Genomic DNA, 15,537 nt, shown 5'->3' on the forward strand with positions numbered 1-15,537 from the left:
AGATCTCATGTCTGACTGAGCCCTACTATGGTACCACTCACTGGCACTGCAGACATACTCCGATTCTCTTCTTTGTTGACCACCACAGGTCCCTGGACTTCATCTCACAGAAAGCCAGTGTTGTGGGGGTGTCCTGGGTCTGACGCATGGCATGCTCACAGACTCCCAGTTACGTACTAAGTATTAGCCCTGATGCGAGACATGGAGGAAACTCTGGTACCCCAGAACCAAAGAGAACTAAGATTACCTCCAACTGCTCAATAGGTCCTTCCCACCTGACTGTGTTCTCTGAAGAACTGCCCAGGGTCAATTCCAGACCACAGCATGTTACCAGTTGTCTGTGCCAGTGTCCCTAAACAGGAAGAGGAGCCACAGGGTTCCCAGCCTCAACTTCTCCCTCTGACAACTGCAGTCCCATTGATCCAGGATTTCATTTCAGAGGAATGACAGTGAGAGTCCCACATCCCAACCACATGTCTCCTATACTTCTGCTTTCTGTTGTCTCCATAATTCCCTGGAGCCAGGAAAAGAAGATTTTAATCTCCTTCTCCTTTCCTGCCACAGATTTCACCTACATTGTATTTTTCCTTTTTCAGCTCATTCCACACAGGTAAGCCTTACGGCAGGCAGGGAATCTGGCTCACTACTAAAGACATTTACATCGTTTTTGTCTTCCAAGATAGTTGAATTATGAAATTCCCTTTACAATATTTCCTGAAGACTATAAATTCTTGATGTTCCCTGTTCTCTTCAGAGGGGATGTCCTAAGTTGCCTTCAAATTCTCTCCTTCAGGAGGGCTTACTTCATTGACTCAATCACATTTGGGCATAAGGCACTAACTCATGAAACTGTCCTTTCTGTGTGTGTGTGTGTGTGTGTGTGTGTGTAGTAAAAATATTTAACCTGTTTTTTTGAGCCCAAAATTGATTTAGCAACCTATGTCCCCCTCTTCATGTTCTGCTAGCAGTAGCAACTTCATTTTACTGATTGGATGCCTAGACTACATGTACTGATAAAGAATAATTTGGATGCAGAATCCATAAGAAATGTGTTTCCAGTAGTTAAAAATGCTGCAGCCCCACTTCTGAGGTACACAAATCAAGAAGTACTTAAAGACTCCAACACAATCCCCAGAATACTTCCATCCAAACTGTGAAAGGAGATGACCTAAAAGGACTCTGAAAGATCCAAAGGAGATACTGAGTTAACTTGGGGGGAAGGGATGTCCTTGAACTCAGACATCACTTCTCATTTATGTCTGTATTCTTCCCAACATCTCACATAGCTCCTCTCACACTGTAACGACACCCAACTATTTGTTGAACTGAACTTAGCAGAACTGGTACGTCACACTCAGTTTCATACTGAAAAACTAAAACTTAGAGTTACTCACTTATCCCTTGGTAAAATGAAAGCATACTCCTCAGCAAAATCTTCTCATGAAATCTCAGGCAGAACCTGAGATGTTTTGGACAGCTGGGTTTATTTTTATTTCTACTGAAAATGAATGCACTTAAATCTAAAAGCTAAGTGGTTGCCACTATGTTTAGTTTCTACACACCATTTCATCAACATTTTTCATGAACTATTGCTTTTATTTGCTTTCCAGTGAAGGGAGTCTGGGGTATTTCTCTGATTGAAAAAAGAGAAGAGAAGTCATTGTTGCATAGATAGTTCCAAAAAAGCTGCTTTCCCTGACTGATTCTGTAGTCACAACAAGCATATCGCTGCGGGTAGTCTGAGGCTGAAATTCAGCTTGAGGGAGAGTAAATCAATGATTCACTTTAAGGAAAAATAACTAGCTTTAGGCAAAAAATTAAAATTCAGGACAATAAATGAAAGTGTATGCCATGTTCAGAAATTATATTAGTGACCCAACAAAGAGCTGGGAAATTCAACACTGTCCTAGCCTTGCCTTTATTTGCTCTAAAGTGTTTTGTATGTTTTTTTATAAAGTCATCTAAGCTTTCTTTGTCTAAAGCAGGGCTGTAAACTTAGCAGAAAAATGCAGTATCCCAAAAAGCAATTTAGTTAAAACTCTGTCACACTGATCAGAACGGATCGTCTATGCAGGAACCCAACAGGCAGGATTGAACTATATCAGTTACACACCACGGAAATAGACTGAGCTGATTACAGATACGCTAGAAATGGTCTTCAGAATAATTTAATTAAAGTATTTGTGTACAGTTGTGAAATACATAAAAAGAAGTCAGTAGACTCACATGTTTAATGTAGATTGTAATAATGTCTTGGAATAAATGGAGAAGCACGTCCTTGAAGCAGCATAAAGAAGTAGTAGAATTAATAAATGGAGAAGCACATGCTTTTTGCAGGATGAAGAAGTCGAATTACTTTTATATTACAAGCAATATAAATTAGGCATCAGGGAAAAGAATATAGATGAGTTAAAAAAAAGTACTGGCTTTTCTTTTGGACTAACTTGAGTATGTTGCTGAAATTGGCAAAAATTCAAGTTAGATTTTCTTGATGAAACTGAAGGCATAGGGGCATTCATGCATTGCTGGAAGGAATGCAAAATGGTACAACCATTGTGAAAGGGAATTTGGCAATATTCAGCAAAATCATAAATGCTCTAATCTTTGATATAGCCATATCTTCTCCTAGAAAAGTATCCTAAAGATATCATGCAAATTAGAAAGATATATGCAACTATCTGTGAATTAGACCATAACAATTTATAATAGTAAAAGATTAGAACTAACTCTTAATAGAAACTTGAGGGGTGCAGAGGCTTCTGGGAGCATAAAAGATGACAACAGCAGCTAGGCCAACTTTTGAACCTGAGAGAGGTGGGAGAGGAAAAGGAGAAGGTGATTTGAGCCAACTCTCTAAGCAGTATTCAAGTAGAGACCTACCTTCTCATAAAAAGATAAAATATACACAAACTACTCAGGATGCCCCTGAAGAGGTTAGCAACCATTACTTCAGGAGGGAGCTGGAAGAGAGAGAGCGAGCTGCTGCAAGAGAAAAAAATAGAGACCGTCCAACAAGAGAACATACAACCTCCTCGTCGGTATCAAAGAGCCTCGGTTAGACCAGATTCCTGCTGCCCACCTTGCTGCAGATGATCCTCTAACAGATGAGGAAGACGAGGATGAAGATTTCGAAGAGGAGAGTGATGATGATGACACTGCAGCTCTTCTTGCAGAACCAGAAAAAATTAAAAAAGAAAGAGCTGAAGAGCAGGCCAGGAAGGAACAAGAACAGAAAGCTGAAGAAGAAAGAATACGTATGGAAAACATTTTGAGTGGAAACCCTCTCCTTAATCTCACTGGTCCATCCCAGCCTCAGGCCAACTTCAAAGTTAAAAGAAGGTGGGACGATGATGTTGTTTTCAAGAACTGTGCAAAAAGGTGTAGATGATCAGAAGAAAGACAAAAGATTTTTAAATGATACACTGTGATCTGAATTTGACAAAAAGTTCATGGAGAAATATATTAATGCAGTTTTATGTGCTTAATTCAAGACTAAGGTGTAAAAAAAAGAAACTTGAATAAGTTATTTCATAATCATATAACAAAATACACATATTTATAAAAGTAATAATGATTAACTAGTATATATTGCTACGGAGTAATTGTTAGTATGTATTTCTAATAAGTTGGCAAAGGAGAGAAAATTTCCATAGTATGCTACCATTCCTCTAAAACTAGTATTGTTCTAATTATATTAATATTGCTATCTTTTTATTTTTTATTTTATTTTTTATTTTTTTTATTTTTTATTTTTTTATTGCTATCTTTTTAAAATGGAAGACTAACTCATCAATATTTTTAAATCCTTAGGAATGTATTAATTTTGAAAAACATCACTGATAACTTATGGAAGATGCCATATAATTAACTTATTATTTTATAAAATTGGATGATGGAAAAATATCAAGCATTAATTGCTTTTTTTTATGGATTGTAACTCAAAGTAACAAAAAATTAATGGGGGAAATTTTCTCTTCATAAATGTATTGAGGCCAATAAAGAAAAAGAATTAGAATATCATGATTTTGCAATCATTGATGAAATAATTACAGCTGCCAAAAGAAGAAAAATCACACAATGGGTCCTTTATAATGTAAGTAATCATTATCACCTATAGAAGGAATCTTTAAAAGTATAAAACCCTTTACCTAATGAAACCTCTAAATTGACCAGCATAACATCTTTTTTTAAGATTTTATTTATTTTTTTTTAATTTTTATTTATTTATGATAGGCACACAGTGAGAGAGAGAGAGAGAGGCAGAGACACAGGCAGAGGGAGAAGCAGGCTCCATGCAGGGAGCCCGACGTGGGATTCGATCCTGGGTCTCCAGGATCACACCCTGGGCCAAAGGCAGGAGCCAAACCGCTGCGCCACCCAGGGTCCCCGACCAGCATAACATCTTAAATAACAAAGAAGGATACCCACAGACTATAAGCAATTTTGTCAAGCAATACTGTTATTTCAATATTGAACTGCAAAAAAATAAATAGGCGAAAGGAAGCCCTAAGTTCATATAGAGCAATTGCATGAACCAATTTCAATGCATCAAGCTTACTGTAATCATAGTCAAAGATAGTAAAAGAAAAGAAGAAACAGAAATTTGAGCTTCTTTTATTTAATAATATTAAGAACTTATTTTTTAAGGATGATGGTGGCATTATTGGTAATTTCTTTAATAATTTTTAATTATTAGATATAAGTAATCTAAGCATCTGCTTCAAAACGAAATAGGGATAGATGGATGGAAAGTAGGGTGATGAAATAAGATTGCCCAAGAGTTGATAATTGCTTAAACTTAAGCGCAATGGGCACCTAAGAGTTCATTATACTATTATTTTGGGGTTTGCATATGTATGAAAATTTTCATAAAATAAAAATTAATGTTGGTATAGATGATGAACCCTCTAATCTGGACAAGCTGTCTGCCATGCCTGAATAGCATCTCCTGTAAAAGGAGATACTGTTTTTAGAAGGTGGTTATTTGATAGGCTAGATCAAATAATGCTCTTGTTATGCCTTAACCAAAGTCCACTCAATATAGATCTTTGGCATCTGACATCGAACTTAACATAAACCTTCATGTTTCATACAATGTTAATACTACCTCATAGGTCAATAGAAAAACAAAAGCAGAGAAACTTACGCACATGTTATGATCACTCATGTCAAGACAGAATGCTAAACCTCAAATTGAAATATTATTTTATAATAGTTTAAAATTCACAAATGTACTTGAAAATTACTCAAAATATATTTGTTTTTTAAAAGATTTTATTTATTTATTTATTTATTTATTTATTTATTTATTTATTTATGAGACACACACAGAGAGAGAGGCAGAGACGTAGGCAGAGGGAGAAGCAGGCTCCACGCAGGAAACCTGACGGAGGACTCGATCTGGGACCCTGGGATTACACCCTAAGGCAAAGATGCTCCACTGCTGAGCCACCCAGGCACCCAAATTACCCAAAATTTAAAGACGCTTTCTACATCATGTAAAACTTGACAAATGAAGAAAAGAAGCAAGAACCATGAGTAGCAAAAATTTACTTGTTGCGTTTAGCTATATCATTTTGCAAAGTTCGTATTTGTATCTCTGAGAATTATCTGAGAGTTTTTATAAACACCAAAGCTGTGTATGAGGCACAAACTTTCGATGTAAGCTTTACTCCTGTAGGAGAAAAGGTACCGAATGCCTCTGAAGTACAACATGTATTTCAAGCTAGCTCATTGTACCATCCTTAAAGAATGTAACTCTGGGGCTTGTTAGGAGGGATTGGAACTGTCAGAAAATTTTAATGGGCATGGAGACAACAGCAGGGCAGATTGTGGCTCACCTTGTGACATTTTCACAACAGCTCATCATAATTATAGATGTAAAAGGTGCTTGGTCAGTCAATTCCATAAATTATTGGCAGAAATGCCAAGCAATATCCTGCTGTACCTCCCTCGAGTGACCTGAAGCCGGATGCTATTCTATATTTTCCATCGATCATTTTGATAGACAGTCACAATTTCGTTTTAAACTAAAATCTTTCTCATTTCCTGTGACCTCAAGCCACACACACACACATACAGACACATACACACACACACACCCTACTTCACCATTTAAAAATCAAAAGAATGACTCCTCCAAGATTATTTTATTTTAAAACGATAAAAATAGTAATAGCTAAAGAAAAAAAATGGTGTGTACTCAGTGTCCTGCTGAAATCACCTCAGAAATGGGCCAGGTAGGGGTAATGACATTTTGGTTTTGCCACTTGTAGGAGAATATGAATTTTTGACAACTCTTTAGCTTTCCCTTTTGTCTAATGTTCATGTAGGTCTTTACTGTAGCAACCAGTTGCAGTTAAGTTTCCTAGTTTTAGAGAGGAAGGATGGGCTATTTTTAGGAGGAAGTATAGCCCACCAGAAGGGTCAGAACTAAGAAGTAGACAGGTCTGTGCTGGACCAAAAGGTTCTGAGCAGGGCAAGGTGGGAGTCAAATTAAAAGGTGGGGTAAGGGCAGCCCAGTGGCCCAGCGGTTTAGCGCCGCCTTCAGCCCAGGACCTGATCCTGGAGTCCCTGGATTGAGTCCCACATCGGGCCCCCTGCATGGAGCCTGCTTCTCCCTCTGCCTGTGTCTCTGCCTCTCTCTCTGCATCTCTCTGTGTCTCTCATGGATAAATGAATAAAATCTTTTTAAAAAAAAAAAGGTGGGGTACACCCAACTTTGCCCCATAACTAGTTGGGTCTCATAACCAGGCAAGCAATAAGCAACGTCTTGGCAAAGGACATCTGAGGCTAGAAGACTAAGTCATTAAATAGACCAGATGCAGAGGCACCTGTAAGTGACATATCCAGTGGCCTGTTTGCCTAATAAAGGCTGGGAATGAGGTAGTAATGTTATAATTGTGCTGAAGGTGAACTGTCATAGATTTTTTTTAGTTTTCCTCTTTCCCAGTCTCAAGTTGAAAATGTAGTTTATTAAGAAGAGGGAGGGAGGGAAAGAAAAAAACTGTAAACAAAACAAAACATGATAAACAAATATGGATGAAGTCATTAAAGGAGAAAAATGGAAACAAAGACAAAAGACAAATAGGTATTTCCAGACAGAACTATAAAATTTATAGACACTTTGTTTACAGAATTAACAGACTCTGTGATAAATGTTTAATACACATTATATCTTTAATCTTCTCAATGCATTTAATGAAATTGTCATATTTTTATAGGAAATTATTTAGGCTTAGAGAAGTTCCATGATTTGCAGAAGATCATGCAACAAGTTAGTAATGATTCTAGAATTTCAAACAAAGCCATCTGACTCTAAAGGTGGCCTCTTTATCACTCTTCTTTGTAGAATTCAGTGAAGACAGCTATCAATATATGATGTTTAAAATTTTAGTAGTATGGCAAAAGTTAATGTAAAGCCAAAACAGATACTAAATTTAGCATAAAAATACAGAAATAAAAAAAATACAGAAATACATTAAGTTACATACAAAAAGGTGACAATTTGTTAAAACACTACTAGTTGTATTGTCTACGGTGATTTTAAGGCTCTTTAATTCTCTTTCTAATTTATATTTTTCCTAATTTTTAAAAATTTACTAGAATGACCTTCCTCACTTTTATAATAATGAAAAAATATGCAGCAATTTGTCCGATGTCTCTAAATTACATTCACTTAGATCAATTTCAATTGATGCAATGCTACCATTTCTCAATTTTACTTATTTACTTACTTATTAAATTTATTAAAGTTCACTACTTATTTTATCCAAGCTCAAACCAGTCTTTTTGGAAGCCTTTTGATTTAAATATAGAAATTTATTCCCAAATCTATATTGTCCCTTTATCTCCTCAGCAAGTCTTATTCTCTCTTAGAAACATTCTTTTCTCCAATTCAGTATGTCTAAGATCAAAATCAACTTTTTTTTTAAGATTTTATTTATTTATTCATGAGAGACACAAAGAGACAGAGGCAGAGGGAGAAGCAAGCTTCCTGCAGGGAACCTGATACGGGACTCGATCCCTGGACTCAGGATCACGCCTTGGGCCAAAAGCAGATGCTCAACCGCTGAGCCACCCAGGCACCCCCAAAATCAACATTTTTAAAACCAGTATCATTATATGTCTCAAGGTCCCTAATGCTGGTCATTACCTAATGCAAAAGCACTGGGACAATTTTAAAGAAAAAAAAACTTAATCCTTTGACATTCAACCAGTCTTTTTTTTTTTTTTTTTCACAATTTCATTCATTTTATTACAGTAATTGCTTCAGAAATGAGCAAAAGCTAGTCTCCAATTCTTATGGAAGTTTCCTTTAAATTATCTGCCACATGTGTCCCATTCTTCTCACTCTAAATGTCACCACTTTGTTTCATGTCCTTGCCAGATTGGTGTCAGGTATGCATTCGACACATTTCATACATGGTTCTCAAAAATTATGTTAAAGCACTTCCTTCACCATGGTCCTTCCCTATGGTCACAGATGCTTAAATGCTCTCAAGTGCCTATCAACTCTTCATCCAGGTACTTAAGCTTCACCTCCTGCCCCAATCTATTCCTACCAATTCTTTTGGTTTCAAATGCCACTACTTACCTCCTTGGAGCCAAGCTCCACCCTCATTATCCATGTATTTCACACCTCTCTGGTCAGTTTAGTCCTATCAGCTCCTTAGAGATAAATTCATACTTCAGCTTGTATAAGGTCTTACTATGTATGAAACCTATGACAATATAGATAATAACGTGTCTTCCATTGAAGTCTAGGCAATCAAGAAGGGTATTGTTAACACTATCAAGATGCAGGAGGAGGATCCTGTTAATCCTTCTAACAGAGGCAGACAGTTTAACACACTAATTGATTTAAGCAAGCTACATAAAAGCCAGAGTCTATATAGTTAGAAATATATTGAAAAGTACTAAGGCATAAGTGGCCTTTTGGTAATTGAGGATCAGATCCATCTTATGAACTGTTTCAAGGTTCCGTTTCAAATAAATATGTTTGTCTCAATAAGGAAAGTGTTGAAACTCCTATGTTTCATCAAGGATACACAAAAACAATATTATTCCAAGTTCCTTTCTCTACATGTTTAAAGAGACTATAAAAGACAAGGAATACTGTTTCAGAAACATGCTTATCTCTAGCACCTGCTCATTTCAGTCACTGCTTTGATATACAACTCAACACAAAAAAGACAGCAGAGGCGTAATACATTGTGGACAAATAATTTATAAAGTGGTTTTGTAGAAACACAGCTTGCATCAGAGGCAAAGACAGAAAACTAAATACAGAAGTCTCCTGCCTCATTGTCTCTCTTTATCATGCTCTTAGAAGGTCAAAGCAAATGCATTCTTATTTTCAATCTTATTAATAATATAAAAAAAGTTTTATATTTTTTTATCCTTCATCTTCCATGGGAAAATGCTTACTTTTCTCTGTCAGTCAAGTTTTTTATTGCTCTTTGCCTTATATTGAGTCCAGCAACAAATTTCAATTTAAATAGCTAGTGAGGGGCACCTGAAGGGCTCAGTCAGATAAGCATCTGCCTTTGGTTTAGGCATGATCCCTGAGTCCTGGGACTGAGCCCCGCATCAGGCTTTCTGCTCAGCAGAGAGCCTGCTTCTCCCTTTGCCCTTCTCTGCTTGTGCTCTCTCTCTCTCTTTCTTGCTCTCTCTCCCTCTATCAAATAAATAAATAAAATCTTAAAAAAAAATAAAAATGGCTGGGTCGATGTTCATTAAAGCTCTAGGAACTTTCAAATCATCAGATAAATTGCAGAACATAATAAATTTTGAGTCACTGTAGTAACTTTCATTTAAAAAAAATATAGCACCATGCTATATATATTTTTATTTTTTAATAACTTCATGTGTTTTGTGGTTCTACTTTCTACTAAAAAGTGAATGTAGGCAGTTAACATGAGTCAAGAATATGATTTTCAACATAGAATTATGAAATTTCATGAAACTTAAAATTATATGCTTATTATCTCAGCAAGGTTCCATTTTACTTCCAAAGAAATATTTAATACTTTTCAAAATGTGCAATATTTCAGACTATGAGTTCCTGAAAAAATTAAAGAAGTTATGTCTCTTATGCCTCAGCTATCAAACCATATGAACATACTTCCCAAACAAAGGAAAATTACAGAAAGGGCATTTCATCAGTGACATCCTAATTGTCTTTTTTTCCATGTTAAAAACATTGAAAAACACAGAATATTTAGGCATTACATAAAATCATAGATGTTTATGGGATAATAAAATTGGAATATTTCAATTTGGTTTTTTGAACAATGATCTGCACTGTAAGTGGAATGTAAAACATGTAAAAAGTGCTTTCATATCTCTAAACAGTCTTCATGAAAACTTCCCATGATTTTGTTCAACCTTACCTTATTTATTCAAAATAATTAGAACCAATTATTTTGTTATTTAATCAAATCATTTTAAATGGTCACATATAAGTCATGAAATAGTATACAACAGGTTTTAACAACCTTTACTTTCTTTGCTACCACAAACCCACCTTCTAAGAAACTCCCCTATCTGTAAGAGTAGAGAGCAAAAACCATTTGGGAAACCTAAGTTCTCATCATACTAAATTCCCAGATTACCCTAATCAACAAAATGTTGGATGCTCACAGTATAGAGAAGATAGCCACAGAGAACAGGAGCACCTGGGAGCCAGGTAGCATGCAATGACAGCAGATGTGCAGGGGGAAAGCTTTGGCAGAGACAAGTGTATCCCCAGTGGCCTTGCAACATGAATGCTTAAATTATTAGGCACACCTCCTATTTGAGGCTGTGATCATTTGCCCTGGGGGCCTCTTCTTCCTTGTTTTCCTCACTGGATTCCTTTTCTGTCACTTTTCATGTTGGGATGTTTATAGGTGTTTCTTGTGAAATGTATTTGAAAAATGTAAGAATTATGTGTAGGATGCTTTCGGCTCTTCAGAGGAAAAGTGCCATAAAATCTAATACATAAATAATAAATCAACTCAACAGATGTTGACTTTTTCTTGTCAGACAGAGACTTTAAACTCCTGATTCAGAATCTCTGACAGAATAAATAAACTAAAAGTGAAACTCAATTTGTCTACCTTACCCAGGGACAAAAGATAAAAAACTTAGATTAAACAGAATTATCTATATCCTATCAAACAAGATAGGACAAGAACCATTATTCATATCTTCAAAGCAGATCTTATAATAAAAAAATAATAAGCAGAAGAGAATTTTTTCAAGTTGAATATCCTGTGCATTAAATGGAAATTAATAAACACAAAACATATGTTCTTAGACTCTGAAAATAACACATTTTTCCTTTTTCTTAACATATCATTTCTTTCCTAAAGGAAGCAAAGACTGAATATTAATTAAGAAGTACTAAAATATAAGTACTAATTAAGAATCACCTTTTAAATTCTTCTCTAAAAAAAGCACTTCTTTCTGGCATTACTAGCAGAACCTTAGTCAAGAAGGAGACATAATTTTTATACCAGGAAATAGACTATACTCCTCTGGAATTTTAAGTTCAGTATCTATCGCTGTTCAAAATTTATCTTCATTGCCCATGTTTCTACTTTTAGCATTATGGTACGAATAGTTCTTATTCAAACTTGTGTATCCCTGAAAATATCACAACATAAGTTATTAAAAACTTTAAATCTGGGAAAGATTTTGACTCCTTGCTATTCAAAGTGTAATGCAAGGACAAGCAGCAGTCATTACATTGAACCCGTTACAATTGAGAAAGTCACCCCAGATCTACTGATTCAGAATCTGAACTTTGACAAAAATCCGTAAGCAATTTGCATGTTCATTATAGTTAAGAAATACTAATTTATCTAGTTCCTGGGGTGTATTTAGCCTTCTATCTAATAACTTTAGTGACTCCTTTTAATTATTTGTTCACAAATTTAATCCAATCCACCAAATATACTTTCTTTCTTTTTTTTTTTTTTTTAAGATTTATTTAGTTATTTATTGAGAGAGAGAGAGAGAGAGAGGCAGAGACACAGGCAGAGGGAGAAGCAGGGTCCCTGCAGGGAGCCTGACGTGGGCCTCGATCACACCCTGGACTGCAGGCGGCACTAAACTGCTGCGCCACCGGGACTGCCCCAAAATATACGTTCTTAAAAGAATTACATGGCTTCACTGAATGAATGAGAAGTATTGCTTCTGTAGATTAAATTTCCTAACAGAAAAAGAAAAAAATATATATATATATATGCATGAAATAGAAAAAAATGTTGGAAAAACTGTAAAATAGACCATTTCTCTTCTATGATCTGACTCCACCCTCACCAATTACCATAACCCCCACACAAATGTCAATTTCCTTTTCAACCACATTTTTCTCCTTTTATTATGCTTTTATATTGTTGTCCCCTCTCTGTAAGAAAATTAATGTATTTTTTTAAAGATTTATTATTTTAGAGAGAGCACACATGGGAGAGAGAGAGAGAGATGGGGTGAAGAGGCATCAGGAGGGAATACTGAAGCAGACTCCCCCTGAACATGGAGCCAGATGAAGGGGCTTGATCTCACAATCCAAGAGATCATGATCTGAGTCAAAGCCAAGAGTCCAGCACTTAACTGACCAAGCCACTGAGGTGCCCCTTGAGAGGATTAATTTAGCCAAAGTTTTGTCTAGCCTCAAAGATTTTTTTAAGACACTTAATATTTTGAAAAAAGTTCTCTTTCTACTCTTTTGGATTTTGTTTTTATTATACATAAAAATTCTAAACACCTAAAAATTCACAATGAATGTGAAGTGCTTAAGAATTATAGAAACATAAGCAGATTCAAGAGCCCAGAAATAAAACTATACATATATTGTTAAATAATATTTAACAAGACAGCCAAGAACACTCAATAGAGAGAAGACACTCTTTAAATCAATGTGCTGAGAATATTGGATATTCACATGCAAAAGAATGAAACTGGGCCCATTATATCACTCACAAAAATTAAATTCAAATGTTCTAAAAACTTAAATGTAAATCCAGAAACCATAAAACCCCTAGAAGAAAACACAGGGAAAAAGTTCCTTGACATTAGCCAAGGCAATGGTTTTTTTGGATATGCTAAAGCAAAAGCAACAAGATAAAACTAAGGACTACATCAGACTGAAAAGCTTCTGCCTAGCAAAAGAAACAATCAACAGGGCAGCCTGGGTGGCTCAGCGGTTTAGCACCACCTTCAGCCCAGGGCCTGATCCTGGAGACCCGGGATGGAGTCCCACGTCGGGCTCCCTGCATGGAGCCTGCTTCTCCCTCTGTCTGTGTCTGTGTCTCTGCTTCTAGCTCTCTCTGTATGTCTCTCATGAATAAATAAATAAATAAAAATCTTTAAAAAAAGAAAAGAAACAATCAACAGAATGAACAGACAACATACAAAATGGAAAAAAATATTTGCAAACTCCATCTCTGATAAGGGTTAATATCCAATATATTAAAAAAAAAAAACATAGACTCAATAGTCAAAAAACAAATAATCCAATTAAAAAATGGGCCAACAACTTGAATAGATATTTTCCCAGAAAAGATACACCAATGACCAAAAGGTCCATGAACAGATACAATATCACTAATCATTAGGGAAATGTAAATTAAAAGAATAATAAGATATAGCCTCATACCAATTAGAATGGTTATCATCCAATAAATAAATAAATAAATAAACAAACAAATAAAGAAGTGTTTGCAAGGTTATGGAAAAAAGGGAATCCTCATGTACTGTTGCAGGTATGGTAAACTGGCACAGCCATAATAGAAAATACTATGAGAGTTCCTCAAAAAATTAAAAATAGAATTACCATATGATACAAATATTCCACTTTTGGAAATATATCCAAAGGAAAAGAAAACACTATGTCAAAGACAACTATACTCCCATGTTCATAGTAGCGAGATCTATAATACCTAGACATGGAAAGAACCTAAATGTCCATAAATAGATGAATGGATAAAGAGACTGCTCTACACATATACACTAAAACATTATTCAGCCACAAAAAAAGGAGATCCTGTCATTTGCAACAACATGGACAGAACTTGTAGACATTATGCAAGTAAATCATTCAAACAGATAACATGATCTGACTTACTAAATATGGCAAAACAAACAAAAAATTCATAGACAAAGAAATCAGATCTGTAGTTACAAGAGATGGGGAGTTGGGGTGGAGAAACTGAATGAAGGTACAAATTTTGAGGGGAAAAAATCAAACACACATCACCAATTTTAAACAAAGCAAAAAAATAAATAAAATAAAATAGCAAAGCCTCTGTGTGTTTTTCACTGTGAAGCCACATTTTTAAATTTATTGTTTTTCTGCTTTTGTTTTTAACTTTACAGAAATAACTCTAAGCAACTAAACAATTTCTCAGCTGGTCTTGCACGGTGTTATATAAGGGTAGCCATTCTACATTACTTGAGTTTTTGATTTAACATTATGTTCCTAAAAGTCATTTCCCTATGTATATGAATTGTAATAGAGTGATTCTTATCGCCAAATAATTTCCCAATCTTCTTTTCTATTGTCTTGGGTCTACTTTGAGCCTTTAGTTGTCATTACTGGCACTGTTAGTAACATCCTTATACTGTAGGCTGGTGCATACACAATACTTCCAGAACACATGCCTAGGATAGAGTTAAGGCTTGTGGACAATGCAACTCTTCACAGTGCTAGATAATTATGCTTTAAATTGGTTATTCAGACTTCTAGCTTCTAAGAACCATGCCATAGTCATCAGGGAAGAAAAAGCTTCTGAACAATCAGGTAGGAGCGGAAAGGTAGACATAAGTCAGGAAACATTTAAAAAGGCTCGTTGAGAGGAATACTGATAATCTTTGTTTAAAAGAAAGCATCCCATTTGTCCAGGAAAGTATTCCATACCCCTAAGAGGTTATCCTGAAGACTCATACCTAGCCTCTAGTTCCGGAATAGGAAAACACGTAACAATCTCTTAATAAATTCAAGGTTCAACTTTTAGAATGTATGATGTGAATTACTGTGGGTGATGGAATAGCAGCTTTCATCACACTCTTAAAGCTACATATTCATTAGGCTAATAGACACGCCTTCTCAGTGATTCATGGAAACCCTTGAGGGAGACAGGCAGGGAAACAAGGCCTTCCTGATGGGCATGTGTTAACGCTACAGTCACTATCTTTTAAATGTAGTTGAAGGTATATCGTTTCAATTGTTTAGCACTTCACAAATGTATTAGGAAATGTGCACCTTGAAGGACTTGCTAAAATAGCACTTACCATCCTGAAGGAAAAAATCTTGAGCCATCTAGACAACAGGTATATTCTCATTAACTTGCTGTAGTAGTGAATTAAATTGGAATGCCATTTGGAGGTGGGTAAAGGATCGAAACTCTGATGTTGTTCTATATGGGGCCTGGACTTTTTCCTGCATTATAAACCTCACAAAGAAGTTAGTACACAGAATGAGAAACAGCTCCAGTATAAAACGGAGTATGAACAAGGTGATTTTTATCCTATCAACTGTCTTTTACATAT

At 35.7% G+C, this 15,537-nt stretch overlaps 1 long non-coding RNA gene and 1 pseudogene across 1 annotated transcript in view; one reads left to right on the forward strand and one right to left on the reverse strand.

Annotated features, from left to right (window-relative positions):
- LOC140612313 (uncharacterized) overlaps positions 1 to 15,537 on the reverse strand; it is a 394,544-nt gene that overhangs the window by 299,095 nt on the left and 79,912 nt on the right. The gene's annotated exons all lie outside the window — the stretch shown is intronic.
- LOC140610763 (spliceosome-associated protein CWC15 homolog pseudogene) lies at positions 2,752 to 3,485 on the forward strand (annotated as a pseudogene).

This window comes from Canis lupus, chromosome 2 (assembly GCF_048164855.1).
Source record: "Canis lupus baileyi chromosome 2, mCanLup2.hap1, whole genome shotgun sequence".
Taxonomy (NCBI): domain Eukaryota; kingdom Metazoa; phylum Chordata; class Mammalia; order Carnivora; family Canidae; genus Canis; species Canis lupus.